Genomic DNA, 10,549 nt, shown 5'->3' with positions numbered 1-10,549 from the left:
TTGTGTGTATGATTGAAATGCTTGGTATGAGTGGGATCCGACAATCTAGTTGTTTATCCTTGGCAGCCTTTCTTATGGGGAAATGTAGTCTAGTGTTCCTCGAGCCATAGTAGTCCGCTACAGCCCGGTTCACCGGAGTCCTGCTAGCCCAGCACTACTGCTCAGGACACTTGACTGGCCGGCATGTGTTTCACTTCGTTCCTATGTCTGTCCCTTCGGGGAAATGTCACGCGGTGACATCCGGAGTCCTGCCTAGCCTGCTACAGCCCGGGTTCCCCGGAGTCCTGTTAGCCCAGTGCTACAGCCCGGAATCACTCGCTGATGACCGACATGCTCGATGTGATTTCATGTATGCCTGTCTCCATAGGCCTGTGCCGCTTTGGGTTCACGACTAGCCATGTCGGCCTAGGTTCTCTGTCATATGGATGCTAGCGACACTATCATATACGTGAGCCAAAAGGCGCAAACGGTGCCGGGCCATGGTAAGGCGACACCCGTGGGATACCGTGCGTGAGGCCGCAATGTGATATGAGGTGTTACCGGCTAGATCGATGTGACTTGGAATCGGGGTCCTGACAGGCCGGGCATGACCCAGAAAAGTGTGTCCGGCCAAATGGGATCGAGCATGTTGGGTTATGTGGTACACCCCTGTAGGGAAGTTAATCTATTCGAATAGCCATGATCTTCGGTAACAGGACGACTTGGAGTTGTACCTGTAAGTGCATCTTGTGCCTACCCCTAGTTGGTTTTGGAGTATTGACGGACAAACCTAGTTGAGGACTAATGTGGTTTGTGAGAATTGCAGGATAACACAGGTAGAAGGTCCCTCATTATTCGGTTTTCCTACCAGAGATGACCCCTAAAATGTATGAAGACATTGAAATCAAAGGTTGGTAATATGAAGATATTCCACATTGAAGACCTATGACAAGAGAAGACACCACATGAAGCCTATGGAGGCTCGAAGACTTAGATCTTTCGTTAGTTTCTTTTTCTTTTGTATTGAGTCAATAGGAACCACCGTACTGTTAAGTGGGGGTCCAAGAGAACCAGTCAGAATGACTGAAGTGATGCCTAACCAAAAAAACCTATGTCCTCGAGTGAAGACTATGAGAGTGAATCTTGTCTAGAGTCGGACAAGTCAGCTTTGCTTGTAGCCCAAGTAAAGTTGCTGTGTGAGTTTGAAATCTGACCGTTGGAACACGTGTCAGTTCCTTAGTGACCCAGGGTCATTTAGGACAAATCAGGTCGGGTTGCCAAGTGGCTATAAATAGCCCACCCCCTACAACCACAAACGGTTTCACTTAAGTCTTCTTGTCTGTGTGATCTGAAGACTTATTACACTTGAGGACTGTGCATCCTCCAGCCGGTTAGGCATCGCGTTCTGAGCATCCAAGAGACATTGTGGATTGCCGGTGAACGAAGTTTGTGAAGTTTGGTAGTCTACCTTGAAGACTTACCAGAGTGATTGGGCGAGGTCTGTGTGACCTTAGCTCAAGGGGAATATGGTGAGGACTGGGTGTCCTGAGCTGCGTGTTCAGGACTGGGTGTCCGGGACTGTGTGTCCTAAGGTTTAAATACCTAGCCGCCCCAACCAGACGTACAGTTGTCACAGCAACTGGAACTGGTCCAACAAATCATTGTCTTCAACGAGTCACTGGTTTCATCTTCCCTTCCCTTTACTTACTGTTGCTCCTTGTGAAGTCATTGTATGTTTGCACTATCTTTTGTCTTCACTGAGTGACTGCAGCTCTGTATGGCTTCATAATATCTTCCTACCTGATCCTTACTACATTTCTGCTATTAAGTCATTGTGCTTTCACTTCATTGAACACTTGACTATGGCTTGCCTAGTGTAGTCTACCTTCCGCTGCATGGTAATAGGTTTATTTCTATCGTTTGTCTTCATAACTTCCACGTTTTGAAGACTTTCATAAAAATCGCCTATTCACCCCCCACCCCCTCTAGTCGATATAACGCACTTTCAATTGGTATCAAAGCAAGATGCTCCCTTGTTCTGTGTGATTCGGTTTAACCACCTGGAGTTTTAGCTATGTCGACTGCAGGGATAATTAAAGTCTCCGCCGCGTGCCCCGTCTTCGATGGAACTGAATATCCCTACTGGAAGAATAAGATGCGCATGCATCTTGAAGCCATTGATGTCGACCTATGGTATGTCGTCGAAAACGGCGTTCCCAAGGCTGGAGAAGGTGTCATTGCTGCTGATGTCAAGAAATTTGTTCAACTGGACTCTACTGCCAAGAATATCATCTATGGTCACCTGACCAAAGGACAGTATGGCCGTGTGAGTGCTTTGAAGACATCTAAGCTGGTCTGGGACTGGCTCTCCAAGGTCAATGAAGGCATCTCAACCCAGAGAGATCAGAGAATCAGTGTCCTTCGCAACCTCTTCAACCGCTTCAAGCGAAATGACAATGAGAATGTCCAGCACACTTTTGACCGACTCACTGACATCACAAATGAGCTTCAAGCCCTCGGCGCTACTGAGATCACCAAACATGAAGTCGTCAAGACACTACTAAGATCACTTGATAGTTCGTTTGACATCCTAGCCCTGATGATTCAAGAACGTCCTGATTTCAAGACACTCGATCCATCTGACATACTTGAGAGGCTCAACACACATGAGTTTCAGCTTTCTGAGAAAAGAGATATCTACGGTCCAAACTATGGGCGAACTCGTGCCTTGAAGGCAAAAGCTGTCTCCTCATCTGAAGAAGAATCTGACAAAAGTTTTGATGATCCTGAAGACATTGGAAGAGAACTTGCTATGCTTGTGAAGAAGTTCCAAAAATTCACCAAGAAGAAAGGCTTCAGAAAGTCTTCCCGATCAAGCTCAAGGAATGATGAAGCTTCTGCTCACGACTACAAGAAGAAAACATGTCACAAGTGCAAGAAACCTGGCCACTTCATCTCTGAGTGTCCACAGTGGGACAATGAGAACAAAAAGAAGGAGAAGAGCAAGGAATATGACTCTGACGACAAGAAGAAGAAGAAATACTCAAAGTCTTCGTCCAAGTCTTCCTCAAAGTCTTCATCACACAAGAAGAGCTCATCTGGCAAGGCACGTGCCTTTGTTGGCAAGGAAATGGACTCAGAGGAGGAGTCCGCTTCTGAGGAGGCAGAGGTGGAGTCGGAGGAGGAGTCCGATTCAGGCGTCGCAAGTCTGGCTACAGCATACGTTGCCAAGTCCATCTTCAATACTGAAGACAATGACCTCGTCACCGACACCGATGCAATTGACAAGGACTACTCCGCTTCTACCTACTGCTTCATGGCACGCGGTGCCAAGGTAAACACACGCACTACTCACTATCAAACATCTAGTGACGATGACTCTGATTGTGATTCAAAACCCAGCTACAAAACACTTGCTAAAATTGCAACTGAACAGCAGAAAGCTATGGAACATATTCAAAAACTGTTAGACAGAAGCGATGATCTGTTAGGTGCTGCAATGACTCGATCTGAATCCTTAATTGAAGACATAAAAAATCTTCACGTTAAGTATCAGGAACTTGAAAGTCGTCATGAAACTCTCTCAACGACTCATGAAAAGCTTTCCTATGATTATCTTCAAAGGAAGCAAGATCTTGAGAAATTGAGAGCGGTTCATGAAGATCTTCAAAAGGAAAACGAGTCACTTCACTCCAAACAGATCAGTCCCGCTCAAGAAGGATTTGAACCACCATGTCTTAAATGCATTGAGCGTGATAATGCTACTTCTGTTACTGAATGTTCTACTGCTACTACTGTTGCAATATCTTCAACTGTTGATGTGGTAACTAACCCCTCTACTGAGGATACCACTGCTATTGCTGATGAGAATGCTAGGTTGAAGACATTGCTTGAAACAGGGATGTACAAAAGTCTTAAAGGGCATCGGACACTGTGTGATGGGTTCGTAAGGAAAATGAATGCTGATGGCTCTTACTGGAAACCTGAGCAGTACCCCAAAACCATGTGGGTTGCTGCAAAGGAACCTTCAGCAGACCCATCCAATCTATCTGGCTTCACTTGTGCTAACCCCATTATCATTGATGAATCCTTTGATGCAAACTATATACTGTTTAAGGATCAGAATGGTGAAGTGTTTGCCAGGTACATTGGTACTAACTGCAGGAATGGCCCACCTATGAAGAAGATCTAGGTTCCGAAAAGGTGTCTGGAGAATCTTCCTATGAATGTCATCATGACACCTCCCGTGAAGAAGACAAACCTCAGACCAAAGGCTTCATACGGTCCAAAGGCTTCATACAGACAGAGGACTCACCTGAGTCACACTAACGCAAATGTTTTGCACGGAAACCATACTCAGGCATATGAATATGAGAGAGGTTCATCAAACCGTCATGTTCATAAGACCAAGAACTATTCTGCTTATTCTTATGAGTACTATTGTCCGCCTGCAAGACTGTTTGCTAGGGCTCCAAAGCCAAAATTCTCAGATGCTGCACTTAGACTTATTGCTTCTCATCCACCCTTGAAGATGTGGGTGGCTAAGAAAGCTTAACTCTCTTTTGCAGGGAAAGGTCTCCAGCAGAAAACCAAAATCGTCTGACGCCATTGCTGGGGACCTTAAACATCTTGTAGGGTGCAAGATCAAATGCCCTAATGGTCTTACTATGTACTTCGTTCCTGAATCACTTGCTACTCTCCCTATTAGTCCTAATCTGGATCTAAGCTTTCATAACCCATTGGTTCGTCAAATGTTTTTGCTTCACAATGCTCTTGGTGAAGCCTATCCCCCTAACTGCACTGTAGGGTATGACACCAGCGTCTTCAGAATGGATTATTGATAGTGGGTGTACAAATCACATGACTGGCAAAAGAAGTCTTCTTATGGACTCAACCTTACGTCCATCCGACAAGAGCCACATCACATTTGCTGACACTGGTAAAAGTAAGGTATTGGGTCTAGGTAGAGTTGCAATCTCAAGGGATCAACACATGGACAAAGTCATGTTTGTTGAATCCCTTGGCTTCAACTTAATGTCTGTCTCAATGCTTTGCGATTTGAACATGATCGTAATATTTAGAAAATATCGTTGCCTTGTACTAATGGAATCTGACAAGTCTCTAGTGTTTGAAGGGTATCGAAAAGATGATCTGTACGTAGTAGATTTCTCAGCAGGACCACAGCTTGCCGTATGTCTTCTAGCAAAAGCTTCAGAATGTTGGCTCTGGCATCGGAGGCTTGGGCATGCTGGCATGAGGAACCTCCACACCCTTGCGAAGAAGAATCATGTCATAGGCATCGAGGGTGTCAAGTTCAAGAAAGACCACTTATGCGGTGCTTGTGAGGCAGGGAAGATGACGAGGGCCAAACATCCTTCAAAGACAATCATGACCACTACTCGACCCTTCGAACTGCTTCACATGGATCTTTTCGGTCCCACTCATTACTCAACTCTTACTACTACTGCATGCCTCTATGGCTTCGTTATTGTTGATGATTACTCTAGATACACTTGGGTGCACATAATCCTTTACAAGACTGAAGTGCAGGATGTCTTCAGACGCTTCGCCAATCGAGCTATGACCAATTATGGCGCCAAGATAAAGCACATCAGAAGTGACAATGGCACTGAATTCAAGAACACTGGCCTTGATACATATCTTGATACCTTGGGCATCACACATGAATTCTCAGCCCCGTACACGCCACAGCAGAATGGCATCGTCGAATGCAAGAACAGAACATTCATTGAGATGGCCAGAACGATGCTAGATGAATACAAGACCCCAAGAAAATTCTGGCCTGAAGCCATTGATACTGCATGCCATACAATCAATCGTGTTTATCTTCACAAGCTTCTGAACAAGACATCTTATGAGCTCCTTACTGGCAAGAAGCCAAATGTCAGTTACTTCAGAGTATTTGGCGCAAGGTGCTGGATCAAGGACCCACATCACACCTCAAAGTTTGCACCAAAAGCACATGAGGGTTTTATGCTTGGATATGGAAAGGATTCGCACTCCTACAGAGTCTTCAATCTCTTTCATTACAAAGTGGTTGAAATAGTGGATGTGCGGTTCGATGAGACCAATGGTTCACAAAGAGAGCAACTGCCAAATGTGCTAGATGAAGTTCCATCCAGTGAATCAATCAAGCTAATGGGAACTGGAGAAATTATACCTTCTAAAGCTCATCCTGAAGAAGAACTTATCATCTCAGCACCTGATCACATGAAGACAATGCTCAGCCTGAAGACATTCCTTCTAACAACGACAATGATCAGCAAGAGCAAAGTCTTCGCCCTGTACATCCTCGCGTTGCCAATGAAGTGCAGATTGAAAGAATAATTGATAGCATCAATGCACCCGGTCCACTCACTCGTTCAAGGGCAACTCAGCTAGCAAATTTCTGTGGGCACTTCGCATTCGTCTCAATAACAGAACCCAAGAAAGTTGAAGAAGCCTTCATGGAACCTGAATGGATTCAAGCTATGCAAGAAGAGCTTCAACAGTTTGAGCTGAATAATGTATGGGAACTGGTTAAGCGTCCTGATCCACGGAAGCACAATATAATAGGCACCAAATGGATATACCGCAACAAGCAAGATGAGCATGGTCAAGTTGTCAGAAACAAAGCTCGTCTCGTTGCTCAAGGATATACTCAAGTGGAAGGCATTGACTTCGATGAAACATTTGCTCCTGTGGCTAGACTTGAAGCCATACGCATACTGCTGGCCTATGCAAATCATCATAACATACTTCTATATCAAATGGATGTGAAGAGTGCCTTTCTCAATGGCAAGATTGAAGAAGAAGTGTATGTTGCACAACCGCCTGGCTTTGAAGATCCAAAACATCCTGACATGGTATACAAGCTCAACAAGGCACTGTATGGCCTCAAACAAGCCCCTCGGGCCTGGTATGACACACTCAAATACTTCCTGAAGAGCAAAGGCTTCATACCTGGTTCCCTAGACCCCACTCTCTTCACGAAGACATATGATGGTGAACTGTTTGTGTGCCAAATATATGTGGATGACATTATCTTCGGCTGCACCAATCAGAAGTACAGTGAAGAGTTTGGATATATGATGCAAGAGCAATATCAGATGTCCATGATGGGAGAGCTGAAGTTCTTCCTCGGTCTTCAAATACGACAACAACGCAACGGACATCTTCATATCTCAAGAGAAGTATCTCAAAGATTGCCTGAAGAAGTTCGGTATGCAAGACTGCAAAGGCTTCACAACACCAATGCCAGCCAAACATCATCTGGGTCCCGACGACAATGGTAAAGAGTTCGATCAAAAGGTATACCGCTCCATGATTGGTTCTTTACTTTATCTATGTGCATCTAGGCCAGATATTATGCTTAGTGTTTGCATGTGTGCTCGATTTCAAGCGGCACCAAAGGAGTCGCATCACTTAGCTGTGAAGCGAATTCTTCGATATTTGGCTCACACCCCAACTCTAGGATTATGGTATCCAAAGGGCTCAGAGTTTGATCTGGTTGGATTCTCGGATGCTGATTATGCTGGTGACAAAGTTGATCGCAAGTCTACATCAGGCACATGTCACTTTCTGGGACGATCACTTGTATGTTGGTCTTCAAAGAAGCAGAACTGTGTATCTCTCTCCACTGCTGAATCTGAATACATTGCTGCTGGATCTTGCTGCGCTCAGCTTCTGTGGATGAAGCAAACACTCAAGGACTATGGCATTCATCTGAAGCAAGTGCCACTTTACTGCGACAACGAAAGCGCCATCAAGATTGCCAACAACCCAGTTCAGCACTCGAAGACAAAGCACATTGAAATTCGTCATCACTTTCTCAGAGATCATGTTGTGAAGGAAGATATTGATATCATACACGTCAACACTGAAGAGCAATTGGCAGATATCTTCACCAAGCCCTTGGATGAGAAGAGATTTTGCAAGTTACGGTGTGAGCTAAATATCCTGGAATCCTCAAATGTCCTGTGATCAGGCACACATCCTAACCCTTATGCATATTGATGACTTAGATGTGCAACACACGAAGTAAAGTATATCTTCAATCAATGAAGACATACATTCTAAGTGTGAATACATTAATGTGGAATTTGACTTCGGAGCGCCACGATAATTGTGCGCCGTGTCTGGGTCTAATACTTCCTATACGGTGGGTAACGCCACCACCAAATGTTCTATTTTGAAGTGTTTCACTCATGGCGTTACCTTGCAATGTCTTCACATTTGGTTTGGCTTCGATCTCAACATATCTTCATGATTATCTTCACTATGTTGATTATATATATATATATATATTAGTGTTCTGTCCTCTACAGCATTCACTTATAGCTATGTCTTCATTGTTGAATCTTTTGAACTAAGTGAATGTGATCGGACCCTAACCTCTCTATGCTTTCTATCTCAAATTCTATCTCTCCAAATCATATGCATTCTATTGAAACTGTCGAATGTCTTCTCTGCGTCCTTGTCAGCAGAAGATACAGAGACAACCATTAAGTCCGTTTTCAATGCTCATTCCTCCACATGAAACCCGGAGAAGTAGGAACGACCACCCGACAATCCAGGCGTGCGTGGGACGTGGAACAAACCCCAAAATTCCGCATAATGGCCACGTGTTCCTCAGATGCGAATCGCCAGGGGCACCTGTGTAATAGCGCAGTGCCGCCCATGTACCTATAAATACACACTTCACAGCGGTCATTATCTCTTCTTCCACTCTCGCACGAACCCTAGCGCCACCGCTAGCCCTCGACGACGCCGGCGACGAAGCGCTTCGCTGCCGCAACCTCTCCGACGCCGTCTTCACGCCGACCGCGGACATCGTCCTCTCCGCCGTCGCCGTAGGTGTCCTCCGTCGCCAAGTTAGGGCACGGAAGATCGAACTGCTCGGCCTCATCTTCCACTCCGTCTAGCAGTTCTTAGTGTGGTAAATAAAACTTCCTTTTTACAGCACCGTTGATCCTATGGATTTGTCACTTTCTACCACAAGCAGTTTCTATTCACACAAGTTAGATCTCTCTCATACTGCATCTCATAACATGCCTAGTATATTCACTTATGCTTCACAAAGTAGTTAGATTCCTCACTTGTACTGATCTGTGGATTCGTACAAATCTGGAACCAACTCCTTATCTATGAGTGAATGTCTTCGCAAAATGAGGTCAATGTCTTCTAAACTGATTTATCTTCAAAATCTTCTGAGAATGCATATGACCTCTTCCCCTTCCCTCGCACCTTAATGCTGTCACAGGTACATGTCCGTGGGAGAATCCTTTGGTTCTCATAGTCTGCATTCATTTGCAGAATTCTTACAGCATCACATTAATTCTCCCGAAGCCAGTTCCTGTTGGTCCAGCAAGCGAAAACCTTTGAAGCCTTTGAACGTGTTGAAGCCTTTCAAGTTAAAGTTTATGGCTTCAGAGAAAGCAGCAAGGAAGGGTGGCAGAAAGCGTCGTGGAGAAACATCCAGAGATCTGCCAGATGAACTCTCAGAACTGTACAAGACAGATCCTGAAGAGGATTACAATCAGCGCAAGACCCGAATCCAATGGATTCGAAGATATTGGGCAGAACAATGGTTCAAATACCGATTTGTAACCCAAGAATATGCTGAGAAAAATGCCATCAAGAGACCGTGGGGAGACATCCAATACAAGAATCTTCTACCCAGGTCCAGAGATGAAGCCATTGCTCAAGGCTTCTATCCCTGCATGGTCCGTGGGCCACAGCCAGCTGATGCACACCCATCGTCACTACTATGGTGTCGTGACGACAATCTGTTCAAGCGCAACTTCCAGTTTGCCCAGAACTCAGCGAAGCAGAACAAGAAGACTTTGGGGTTAGACTTCAACCCTGGTCCCTCAGCACCAAGGGCAGATGGCACACGAGATGCAGAACCCAATGTCATCGGTCCTTTCTACAACCTTGAAGGCCTCATCACCCGCATCTTAGTTCAAGGGACTGCAGTGAATGAGCCTGCAGCTGACGCTGAATCAGAAGAAGCTCCTGCAGCGCCGAAGACAAAGAAGATGAAGAAGCCTAAAGCTTCAAAGCCTGCCCCCTCACCAAAAATCTCAAGGGCGAAGCCACTGGCAACTGCACCTCCTGAAGACAGTGTGCAGTCCGAAGACTTATCTCGCATCTCCAAGCCCCAGAAAGTCAAGATGCCTCTGCCTCACACCGGACAAGAGCTAACTGCTGCTGCCATTCTGCGCAATGACGACATTGATCTGTCAAGTGATGAAGATCTAGCAGATGACGCTCTTGAGCAACTCATCAAGAGCAAAGAAGAAGCAGAAATCTTCAATGATCTGCCTCTCTTTGATGTGACCATCATCCACAACTTCATTGACGAGTGGTTTGACACGCCAAACATCAGCTTTGAAGATCTGCAGCTACCAATTGGCCTCAGTGTCGCCTTCCAAGGCGCCATTGCTTCAGAACTCGCTATTGCCCAGCGCATTGTTGAACTGAAGCAAAAGATTGACTATGAAAAGGCTCAGTTCAAGAAGCATATGGCCAAGCTCAGCGTGCAGGAAGTGAAGAACTTCAAGAGTAT

This window comes from Triticum urartu, chromosome 3, assembly GCF_003073215.2.
Source record: "Triticum urartu cultivar G1812 chromosome 3, Tu2.1, whole genome shotgun sequence".
NCBI classification, from domain to species: Eukaryota; Viridiplantae; Streptophyta; class Magnoliopsida; order Poales; family Poaceae; genus Triticum; species Triticum urartu.
Note: the sequence above shows the minus strand (reverse complement) of the source record.